This window comes from Bombus vosnesenskii, unplaced genomic scaffold (assembly GCF_011952255.1).
Source record: "Bombus vosnesenskii isolate JDL3184/JDL3185 unplaced genomic scaffold, Bvos_JDL3184-5_v1.1 scf7180000013602, whole genome shotgun sequence".
NCBI classification, from domain to species: Eukaryota; Metazoa; Arthropoda; class Insecta; order Hymenoptera; family Apidae; genus Bombus; species Bombus vosnesenskii.
This window is the reverse complement of record NW_022883142.1, coordinates 23,826-36,509: the sequence shown is the minus strand read 5'-3', so window position 1 is coordinate 36,509 and position 12,684 is coordinate 23,826. Positions and strand designations below refer to the sequence as shown.

Genomic DNA, 12,684 nt, shown 5'->3' with positions numbered 1-12,684 from the left:
GTTAACCAACAAAATAAAATGATATTAAACAGTGCTCTTTAATAATATTAGCAGCCATCACAAAGGAAAAGAAAATAAAGACCGCTTCTCACCCTCAAACCTGCGATATATAAGTCTCCTACCCAACATAACCAAAATATTCGAAATAATCATAAATAACCCCCTAGTCTCCTTTTGAACAAAAAAAAAAAAAAAAAAAAAAAAAATAACGTAATCCTAATAAAAAATCAATTCGGCTTCCTTAACAAACAATGTTTAACAATCTATAATCGAATAATCGAGAAAATGAAATGTTTTAGTATTACGCGATCATTATCATGCATATTGTATCATTCTCATTTTGGCACACACCTATGTTTCTTTAAATATTCTATTTTTTGACCATGGAAAACAAATAAGAAAACTATTAATTTCAGCCAACGCTCATACCGCGCTGAGTGCACTCGTTCTCGTCCGATCACGAAAGTTAAGCAGCGCCGGGCACGGATAGTACTTGGATGGGTGACCGCCTGGGAACTCCGTGTGGTGTTGGCTTTCTTTTATTTTTCCAATATTTTTTTACTTTTCTTGACAATCTATTTTTAATAATCTACAATCGAAGCATCGAGAAAGAGAAATGTTTTAGCATTACGCGATCATTATCATGCATATTGTATCATTCTCATTTTGGCACACACCTATGTTTCTTTAAATATTCTATTTTTTGACCATGGAAAACAAATAAGAAAACTATTAATTTCAGCCAACGCTCATACCGCGCTGAGTGCACTCGTTCTCGTCACAGTCGACTGTTGACCACCGAGCGGGACGGACCCCTCGGAGCGCGCGTCGGAGTAGACTAACATCCACTAAAGTAGATGGATCAAGTGACAAAATAGCGACAAAAAAGTGAAAAATACTGCATCCACATCATCTCCATAAATACAAATAAGAACAAAAAGAAAATAAAATAAGATAAGACAAAATAAAACTGTACAAAAAAATAAAAGCCACCGATAACGAAGCCAAGAGCAACGAAACGGAACCCACCGTAGACCCAATAAAAAAAGCCATCAAGAGAAAAATAATTACACATAAAACAGCCAGGGAAATCAACAGTATCTTAAGACTCCCCGCTCAAAAGACGCGGAAACTCAACCCACAACCTAACCTGGTTGCCAGGGCAAAGAGTCTAGCAAACATCCTAGGAAACACAGTTGTAGATTATCACCCCAGCCAAGAAGAAAAGGCTAACGAAATTACAATCTGAACCAGAGCCTCATCCGCAACCGGGACCATCAAACTACTCCACTTGGAACTCAACGCTAGATCAAATAAGAAAGAAAAACGAAAGATTACGAGGCAAAACGGGAAGACACGGTCCCACCACGCCACCGGAACAATCGGCGCAGCAGGGGCGACGCACCCCACCGTACAACCCAGGAGGCCCGGCGCCTCCAACACCGCCAAGGGGGGACCGAGCACCTGACGGACGCCCCACCGGATGCTCCGCGAAGGAGCGTACGAGCACCCCACCCACCACAAGAGACAACAGGCCGCCACCCATCAACATAATCCTACAAGACCCCAAGGACACCGTAACGCTCATAGAGAAAGTAGCGGACATTAAACAATTTCACATTAAAAGAATACACGCAGGTAAACACGCACTCTACCTCCAAAACCTACCCGATTTCCATAAAGCAAAACAAACTCTCCTCTCAGCTAACACAACCTTCTACACGTATACACCCGAAACAGAGAAACACCATACATACTTGTTAAAAGGTTTAGACAATAGCTACACCGAAACAGAAATACTTACAGACCTACAAGCCTTGCACATTGACGACGTAAAATTCATTAAAAGTCACACGATTCACGACAAAAAGATCAAGGGAGAACAACATATTGCTCCCAATTTACATAATACAGCTATCCCCCGACAGCAATACAAGCAACCTACTAAAAATAAACTATTTTAACTACTACAAGATAAAATGGGAAAAAAAAAAAAAAGAAAAAAGGATGACATAGCTCAATGCCACAAATGCCAGCGACTAGGCCACACAGCGCAAAACTGCAACCTAAACTACCGCTGTGTTAAATGCAGTGAGCCCCGTGGCCCAGGCGACTGCAAAATAAAAAGGGAAAACGCAGTAACCAAAGACAAAATATTCTGCGTCAACTGTAAAAACTACGGACACCCCGCGTCATACAAAGGTTGCCCCAAACTCGTAGAGCTTCGTAAAAAGCTAGCCGATAAACTCAAAAAAGACAAAGAAGCAAAGACACAACGAATTGCCCAAATAAGCCGCAAATACGTCCCAGAACTAAAGTTCTCTGACGTAGTGAAACAGCAAACAAAAAAGCAAATCAAACAACCAAAAACACATCACAATCAGCAAACTTAGATCCGCGCTCAAGCCAAAGCCCAATCACAATCGATAACTCCCCCCATCTAAACATTATAAACGTTATCGAAGACTTTAAAAAAGGTATTCTCCAAGCGTTAAAAGAACAACAAATGCAATTAAACGAAATAAAAAATACACTATCAACGCACGAAGAAAGGTTCGACGCCATCTTCAGCACTTTCAATAGTACAGACGACGAATAACCAAATCACGCCAAACCGACAATCACAGCAAAAGACACATAAATTTAACCCAAAACATCTGAAAATAATTGCAATAAATGCTAACTCTTTAATTTCAAACCAAAAAAGATACAGTATGCTAACCCTAATAAATAAAGAAGCCCCCGATATGGTACTCATCTCAGAAACAAAACTAAACAAAAGACACAATGTACACTTCAAAAACTACACCATGATAAGACACGACAGACCGAACGCCAGTCAAGGAGGAGGAACAGCGATCAAGAAAAGATAAAAAAAAAAAAAAAAACCCTATAAAATACAAAACGATCCTAATTGATAAAATAACAAGTTTCAGAACCTTAGAAACAACGATCATAAAAATAAAAATAGGCAATCAGGAAAATTTATTCATCACTGCAGCCTACGCAACCCACGGAAACCAGAAAGAATTTAACTACGAATTCAATAATCTCTTCGAACTCTTGCAGCTCAACAAACCGGAAAACTACTATATGATAGCAGGAGACCTTAACGCGAAACATACAAGCTGGAAAAACGAAATAAACAACACGAGAGGCAACTTCATTAGAAACTGGCTAGACAATAAAAGCATCCGCTACAAAACAAACCTATACAGCTCCGAGCTACCCTCTTACCCAAAAGGAGGCTCATACCTGGACATATGCCTAGCAGATGCGCGACTAAAATTCCAAAACCTACGTCCAAATAACACCGTAAAAACCTTAGCCTATGACAGTGACCATAACGCCCTAGTATTTCAAATTAACAAAAACACATCTGACTTCCTAACACTCGAAACCCAGACCGAGACACCCAGGTACAACTACAAAAAGACAGACTGGAAAAAGTTCCAAAACACACTCGAACAAAACTGCGACCTAAAGATCTACAACAACGTCAACCTAACAAACAGACAAATCGACTCATTCTTAGACGAAATAGAAAAACACACACAAATCGCTCTCCAAAAATCCGTGCCAATCATAAAACAAAAAAATTCATGCGAGCCCTATATAAACAATAAAATAAAAGATCTACAGCGAGATAAAAGCTACATACTCTCCAAAATAAACAATATAAAATTCAACTATTCCTACGACAAAAGAGAAGAATTAGAATTCCTAAAGTTCCTACTACACAGAATAAAAGCGCAACTGAAACAAGAATTCGCAATTTCTATAAACCATTACTGGACAAACAAAATAAAAAACATCTCCAAAAACGACTCAGCCAACATGTTCCCACAAATAAATCAAATCTTTAGACCAAAAGAACAAAACCCCATCCCACCTCTCAAATTGCCCCCCAGAAAATGCCTCCCTCATCCAAGAAGCAGGTATAACGATACACAACACCATCAAAGACACCGAGGGCAACTTCATAATACCCAAAACAATAGAAAAACTAGACATCATCGGCACCCACTTTTCCAAAATACATACGCAAAACGAACACATGGGCCGAGAACAACTAAACAGAATTATCATCGCCGAAACAAACAAACTCAAAAATGAAATGGAACAAGACAAAATGCTAAACAAAACAGTCTGCACGTTCTCAAACGAAAACACCGCAGACAATCCCAAACAACCAGATCCAGAAATAAACTACTTCACAAACTACAATCAACTAAACACAATCCTCTCCAAACTAAACAACAAAAAATCCTCCGGCTTCGACGGCATCCCAAACACCCTACTCAAGCGCCTACCGAACAAAATAAAATGGTACTACACGGTACTCTTCAACAATGCTCTAAACAACACATACTTCCCCAGAAAATGGAAAAAAGCCAAACTGATAGCCATAACAAAAAAAAACAAAGACGGCTCCTCGCCCGCAAACCTACGACCCATAAGTCTCCTCCCCAACATAAGCAAAGTATTTGAAATAACCATAAACAACCCCCTAACCTCCTTCTGCACAAAAAACAACATAATCCCAGAGAACCAATTCGGCTTCCGACACAAACACTCCACAATCCACGCAATAAACAAACTCACGTCGGACATCTGCTGGGCCCTAAACGCAAAACAACGAGTAGCCGCCTGTCTAATAGACCTCGAAAAAGCTTTCGACACAGTCTGGATCCCAGGTCTCATATACAAACTGAACAAAAAGAAGTTCCCTAAACACCTGACTAAAATGGTCTGGGACATGATCACAAGCAGAACATTCGTAATGACTGAAGGTTCACACTCATCAAGCAAAGAATTCTCCATAAAGAACGGTCTACAACAAGGTGCAGTAAATTCCCCGTTACTTTTCAGTATTTACAACAGTGACTTACTAAATCTCTTTAATCTCAATACATCCACCCATGAACGCTCCATAGCCTTCGCAGATGACCTAATCATCTACGTAACAGGCCGCAAAATCAAAACAATAAAAACGAAACTCCAAGAACTTTTTGAGAAAATAAACGACTATTACCACGCATGGAAATTAAAAATCAACAATGCGCAACAATAAGCAAATGCGAAACCATACTGTTTAGACCCAAGTCAAGTGAAATCGGCCCAATAGAAAGAGAATACTGCAAAAAATTTCAACTAAGAGAAAAAACAGACAAAGGGGCTCTCATACCACACAAAAATTGCGTAAAATACCTGGGAGTAAACATAGACTATAAATTAAACTACAAGCAGCACACCGAAATTCAACTTACCAAGGCCAATAAAGCATTCTGGAAAATAAAAAAACTATTCTACTCCAAACATCTCGACAGCAAAGTAAAAATTCTATGCTATCAAGCGCTAATCAGACCGATCATAACCTACGGCTGCCCAATCTGGTACAACATATCAGCCTCCCAAATGGAAAAAATTCGCATATTCGAAAGAAAATGCATCAGGGCTTGCTTGAGTACTTACAGATCCGAACACAGCGGATTCAAAAAATATATAAAAAACAAAATAATATACGACCTAGCCAACGTTCACCGCATAGACTGTCACATCCTAAAGCTAATAAGAAACCACTTCGCGCAAGCGGCAAAGATAAAAGAAAATAGTTTAATCTTCAGTTGCTTATTTCCAAATGACGCATATTACAAAAACACTCTGACAACAGGCTACATCCCGCCAGAAGCTTTCCTATACCTTGACGAAAAAAACTACCTCCAGGACCAAAATAATATTCCAATAATTTATCACGTAAAAAGAAAAAGAAAAATAGGGATCAAAACTATACTTCACGAAGAAAACCTAAATGGACAGACCGCAGACACTAGGTGGAGATACAACATGGCCCTCCCTCTGAAAGACACTAAAGACAAATATAGAAAAAATACAAAAAAATATTGGTGGATACTGAATCCATAATAAAATAAGAGAGAAAATCCATTGAACCGATAAAACTCAATTCTGCCCCCGTACAACACAGGTGCAAACATTGTAATTATTGTAATTCTCTTTCTTTTAAAAGAAACCTATTTAACATCCCCCTCCCCCTTCCCCTCATCCCACCCCTCCCCAAAATTTCACAGCCCCCAAAAATATACTACCGAAGCGTCCTGTTTTGCGACCCAGTTTTCAGGACAGTAAAAACAAATAAAAACAAAATCATATAGAAGCTTCGCTCCCTCCAGCGGCTCAAACCAAAAAATTATATTAATCAGGAAAAATGTAAAGCGCCGACACATATTATAGCATGGCTACGTCGTACCGTTGCGTATCGGTACCTTTGCCTAAGATATCATTACATAAATTCACCGTTTATTGTGAATACCAAAATGTATTTAAAATTGTATCTTGGGTTTAATAAACATTGTGGCGGCACTTGACAGTAAACTTCCCAACAGTTCACGTCGCGTGACGCACGACACAAAGACCCTATACCTGCGGACAAGATGATTGCCAGATGTCCGATACATTCGTACCGAATATTTCCAGCTAGCCTAAGGACCGCTATAAATCTTGGGATTTATTTTAGCTAAGGTCCTCCAAAGAGACAAACAGTCTCTGTTTATCAGTCTCGAAGTCGACCACCTACCACGGGGACACGCGAGAAATCTGCTATCTCTCACGTACGATGCTTCCCGCTAGCGACACCCTCTCAAGGGCAGCTAGCATCCTTTTCCAACGACCAACACGAATTAGCCAATAAACATTAACGTACATTTCATTTCCCTCACTTTCCGAACCAAAGCTTTTCTCAACGAATCCGATGCCTTCGCATCCTTAGACACATCCCAACGCAGTCTTCCTCCGCAGCAGCATCGCGACAAAAAAGTCAGTCTATTACAGCGAGTCAACATATCACGATCGTTATACTTACACGGTTCGAGTCGAATAATTACCTAAGCTCTCGACATCTCGTGCAATCATTGTCCGCACTCGTAGCGCATCTCGAATCATAGCTATCCAAGCTCGAACTTATAACCGCGCATTCGCGAACCGAATATAATCGCGAGTCCTGCGCCAAGTGTACTCATTGATATTACAGTGAATAAACATTTATCGTTGAGTAAATCTGAGTTTTCCTTCCGACCCTATCACGACATATCACCTCAACATCTTAAAAAAAAAAAAAAAAAGCACTCGTTCTCGTCCGATCACGAAAGTTAAGAAGCGCTGGGCACGGATAGTACTTGGATGGGTGACCGCCTGGGAACTCCGTGTGGTGTTGGCTCTTTTTTTTATTTTTCCAATATTTTTTACTTTCCTTGACAATCTATTTTTAATAATCTATAATCGAGTAATCGAGAAAATGCAATGTTTTAGCATTACGCGACCATTGTCATACATTGTATCACTCTCTCATAGACGTACAAATAAATTGTTGCATGTTTTAAAGCTAAAAGAAGTCACGTTTCTTGATATGCAGAAATTTTATCATAACAGATTGATATCGTTAAATTTCAAGTGCATGCGTACTCGACGAAACTTCAGCGTCAATTTTTCCGAAAACAAAACTTTGTATCAAAAATTGTCATTGTACATTTTGGACTTACTTTTGAATAGGGAATCATTTACTTTCGTCTGGCAGCATATCTTTCCAGAACATCTTGTTCTAACTATGAATAGTTAGACACCGATTCTTCGCGTCAATTTCGCCACAATTTATTGCATTACTACTTCCTGAAATTAGAATTTCTAGTGCGTGTATAGCCTAAACATGGAAGCTTTGCGGAAATTGGAAAAATTCATGGAATCGGAAACCTTGTACTTTTATAATGAATGTTCTAAAAACATTTCAGCACTCAAAACTTAACTGTGAAACCTAGAAAACGGTTGTTCTTGCAATATCTGTGGTTCAATCTGTAAATGTTTAATTTAATTTGTAAAGTGATATTTCTATCTGTAAAACCTACAAAACGGTTGTTCTTAGAACATCTGATATTTAATTCTTCAGATTTACGAAATGGATATTAGTAAAATATTCGAAATATAAACTTTAAGAATTATTCGTAGGACTTTCGGGAGAGATGTTCCGAGAACATTCAAAATTTAAGTTTCAAGGACATCTGTAAGATTTAAGATGTGCACGTTGCTAGGACGTGCAAAACTTAAGTCTCGCCAACTATAAACTTAAACATATAGACTTAACATATAGACAACATAAACTTAACATATTACTACCAGAACGTATCAGAAAAATAGAAAAATGACTGCAAGATAAAAGCAAACCCCAGTCAATTTAACCACATTACATTTACAATACGAAAGCGGAAACCACCTAATATCCGATTGAATGGCACGCACATAACACAAACAAAGCAAGTTAAATACTAAGACTCCACTTGGACTCATAACTTACATGAAAGCAACATACCAAATCAATTATAGACAAAATACGGATAAAAAGGAGACAGACGTACTGGCTAACTAGTCGAAACTGTAAACTCAGCATAGAAAGTAAATTGAAAATATCCAAAACCAGGATAATAAGGTAACTAAACCAGAATCGCTTCTAGAAAATACTCAGAACAGTAGTCAACGCCCCATGGAATATCAGAAACGAGGATATACGCAAGACCTAAAAATACCAATGGTCAAAGAAGAAATCGGCAAGTACTCAAAAAAAGGAAAAAAAAAAAAAAAAAAAAAAAAATACAAGGAAAGAACGGCAACGCGTCCAAGCCAAATTGTAACGTACAAATTAAATAAATGAAAAAAGAAACGGATTGCATGTTTGCCCATAAAGGAGTAATCAAAGTGATGAAAACTTTTTATAATGCTTGTTACTTGCGAATACCCACACTTAACCCTGCTGAGGTCTTCCATTTAACTAAATTATTCGGTAAGAGTTTGAAGAAGAAAGTTACCTTTGCATACAAAGATTCGTTTTTCTTTATTTTATCTTCTAACTAAGGACCGGGGAAATGTAGCGGTACGTTACTATATCCTTCATAATAACTTTCGTTGCAAAGAACCGGTACATTCTATTATCGCAAAGAAAATTTTGGCATTAGTGAAATTTTTACAAACTCTTATTTTCTCTTTGAAATGTTCCAATGTATTTATAACACTCTCTGCTATTTCTTTTGCAGCTTTCCTACGCGGGTCATATTACCGTCTTATAATATAATTTTGTATCAGTGCGTTCCCTAAATTTTGCTACGATCGCGCGTTTTTTTTTTTTTTTTTTTTTTTTTTTTTTTTTTTTTTTTTTTTCTCAAATATGTCGGTTTCAAGAGTCAGATAAAATTTTGCTCTATACGTTCAAAAGAATACAGAAGTTCTTAGAGAAAGAAAGGAGAGCAGTAAGAACAAAGAGACCCGGAGACCGCAGCAGGGTTAAAAACAACATGAATTTAATTTCTAAATATTTTGGTTTCTTGCATCCTGATATTAACCTTCTTCTGCTTAATCTATTTTCATCGTTAAGAAACATTTTAAACACTATTTACAATACAAAGATAAAATACTTTATTTTATATACCACATTGTGAAAATAAAGATAGTTTATTTTTTACTACATATTCAAAATATTTTATTCGTACTGTAGACCAACAACTACTTAAGATAGTATTTAAAAGAAATATTCAGAAAGAAAATTCAGAAATAGAAATAACTTTTAATTATATAAATATCTAACTCATCGGTTTCATCAGTCTCTGTAAAATACTATTTCGAATCAATTTTACAGTCTCTCACACCAGTAGTGACAAATTTAACCGCAATTAAAAAAGTATCGTAATCAATATTGAAGTAGTCGAGTAATAGTGATCTTTCAATGTTTCGAAAATCATATAGAGTAAATAGAAAAATAATTATTTGCTGATAATATTGACATAATTTAACCGTTCGAGCCCCAGGGGTCTTTGAAAAACCACGGTCGTGTCACGATCGGCATACTTCAAATCCGACGGACTGACGATAGAGATAAAGATGTGGCGGCACTCGGCGACAATGTATATCGCTGAAGTGCCTAATGAACCATCAACATCCCAACGGTCCTTCCACCGAAGGTTCTAGAAGAAAGAGCACGTGGCAACGATCGCGGACGCCTAGCAAATGCATGGACGGTGGGGATGTTGAGGGATGACAAAAGAAAGTAATCGGATCCGATCGAAAGTAAAATTATAAGAGTCAGTCTTAGAAAGTCACGCCTAGAGTTCAGAAGTAGATTGTAAAGTGTATTGTTGTTAGAAAGAAAACAAAAAAATAAAGTTTTCTTTTTTTATTTTTCACCTCAAATTTCTTTTTTATTTTGTTATTTTACGTGACAGTGGAAAAGTCCGGAACGGCAGGATAACCTCTTAATCGATTGCGAGAGAAACAAGCGGCACAATAGCGCTCGTCATATGTGTTATTTTTATGAAATACATCTATATTTTTATATATGCGTACTATTAGTTTATAAACATTCCAAATTTTGTTCAATAAAAATTATTAAGATAACAATGAAATACACAAAATACCGTCAGTCGTCCGTAGCGTTCAAATGTACTGGGACTTTTCGACATAAAATCTAAACACCGCGATCACGCTGCTTGGTACTCAATCGGTTAAAGAAACAACGATACGTCTAACATGCGCGCGTGTCTCTGATATCGGACGATACCGCGTTCTGTAACTCGTTCCCCGTCGAATTAATCTTGGGTGACAGATTTACGAGGGAGAGTAATGACTCAATGCGCGAAGAACAATTGACGAAGTTAAAACTGGAAAAAAAAAAAGAAAAAAAGAACAAACAATGAGAAAGTTTCAAATTGTTTTCGACGATTAAGACGAAATTTAGGAATACTTACTGCGGACGATTATGCGATAGGAAGCAACTGAAGCGAATGCCGCGACGCGATGTACGACTGAACGAATGCGACTGAATTATCGTACGACGATACGAATGATTAACGATACACGCGTGACGATGCCGCTCGCAATTGAAAGACCAGCACGAGACGGTTTACTAATCGTTCGCTCACTAAAATGATACTTACCTTCGCGTATGCTTGGAGATACTGTTCACAATTGAAGATTTCGCACAGGACTGTCCACTGATCGTCACGCCTGATGGAACGACTCTGTCTCCACCAACGCTTGCAGCCATGTCCACGAATGCTTCAAGATATTGACTCATCGAAGAAGCTAGCACAGAAAAGTATCACTTTTGCGTTGCGACTGACGAAACGATTTCACCTGCACGAGCGCTTGAAGAGCGCTAAGAGATTGAAACGGTTCTTTGGTCCACGTTTAGCGATTCGAACGCACGGAAACTGACTCGCTGCTACATGTTCACGATTAAACTACTCGAACGAGACTGCCGATACCGTTGTTAGACTCCAACAAGGCTCGAAACGGAGGACCCCAAATACGCACGCTGATTGGTTTTCAAGAAAATCGTCACGCGGCATATTCGCCCGCAAGATGGCGTTTACTGCGTGAATACGCTCCAAGTGCGGGGCAGATCCTTCGCTGGAAGAGCGTGAACGATACCTGGGTGAATGCGAGGCTTCGATGTAATTGGGTAAGTAGTGGCGCTCGACCGCTCGGGCCGTTAAAATCCGTCAATTATCCTTACAAGAAACTCGTAGCGTAGGAAATTAGAAATACTGCTACGAATGTTGAAGAGAATCGTTTTAGCTATTGGAGTACCCTTCTAAAATAGCGCCTTGACTGCGAAAGCGAGCAACAACGAGCTACAACGAGACAAAAGCTACGTACTATCCAAAATAAACAATCTAAAGTACAACAAAATTCTTACGACAAAAAGAGAAGATAAATAAAATAAAAAAAATATGTCTAAAAAGACTCAGCTAGCATGTTCCCACAGACAAATCAAATTTTTAGGTAAAAAGAATCTAACTCTATCCCTTCTTTCAAACTACCTCCAGAGAAAGCTCCCCTCCTCCAAGATGCAGGTATAGCGATACAGAACATCAATAAAAACATGGAGTCTAGTTATTTCACAACATGTAAAACAACGGAAAAACTATACGTTATCGGCACTCACTTTTCCAAAACAGACACACACAACGATCACCTGGGTCGAGAATTATTATCTCCGAAACAAATAAACTGAAAAATAAAATAGAGCGAGACATATCGCTAAATAAGGCAGTCTTCATATTCTCTAATGAAAACACCTCGGACAACCCCAAACAACCAGACACAGAAATAAACTACTTTACAAATTATAATCAACTAAAAATCATTTCCTCTAAATTAAACAATAAAAAATCATCCGCTTTCGACGACGTCCCGAACATTTTGCTCAAACGGTTAACCAACAAAATAAAATGATATTAAACAGTGCTCTTTAATAATATTAGCAGCCATCACAAAGGAAAAGAAAATAAAGACCGCTTCTCACCCTCAAACCTGCGATATATAAGTCTCCTACCCAACATAACCAAAATATTCGAAATAATCATAAATAACCCCCTAGTCTCCTTTTGAACAAAAAAAAAAAAAAAAAAAAAAAAAATAACGTAATCCTAATAAAAAATCAATTCGGCTTCCTTAACAAACAATGTTTAACAATCTATAATCGAATAATCGAGAAAATGAAATGTTTTAGTATTACGCGATCATTATCATGCATATTGTATCATTCTCATTTTGGCACACACCTATGTTTCTTTAAATATTCTATTTTTTGACCATGGAAAACAAATAAGAAAACTATTAATTTCA

The 12,684-nt window shown here is 37.9% G+C and overlaps 1 non-coding gene across 1 annotated transcript; it reads left to right on the top strand.

The window, feature by feature from the left end:
* Window positions 1–415: 415 nt before the first annotated feature.
* LOC117238685 lies at window positions 416–534 on the top strand. The gene has a single exon (XR_004494246.1). It is a non-coding gene; the product is annotated as a 5S ribosomal RNA (ribosomal RNA).
* Window positions 535–12,684: the final 12,150 nt, after the last annotated feature.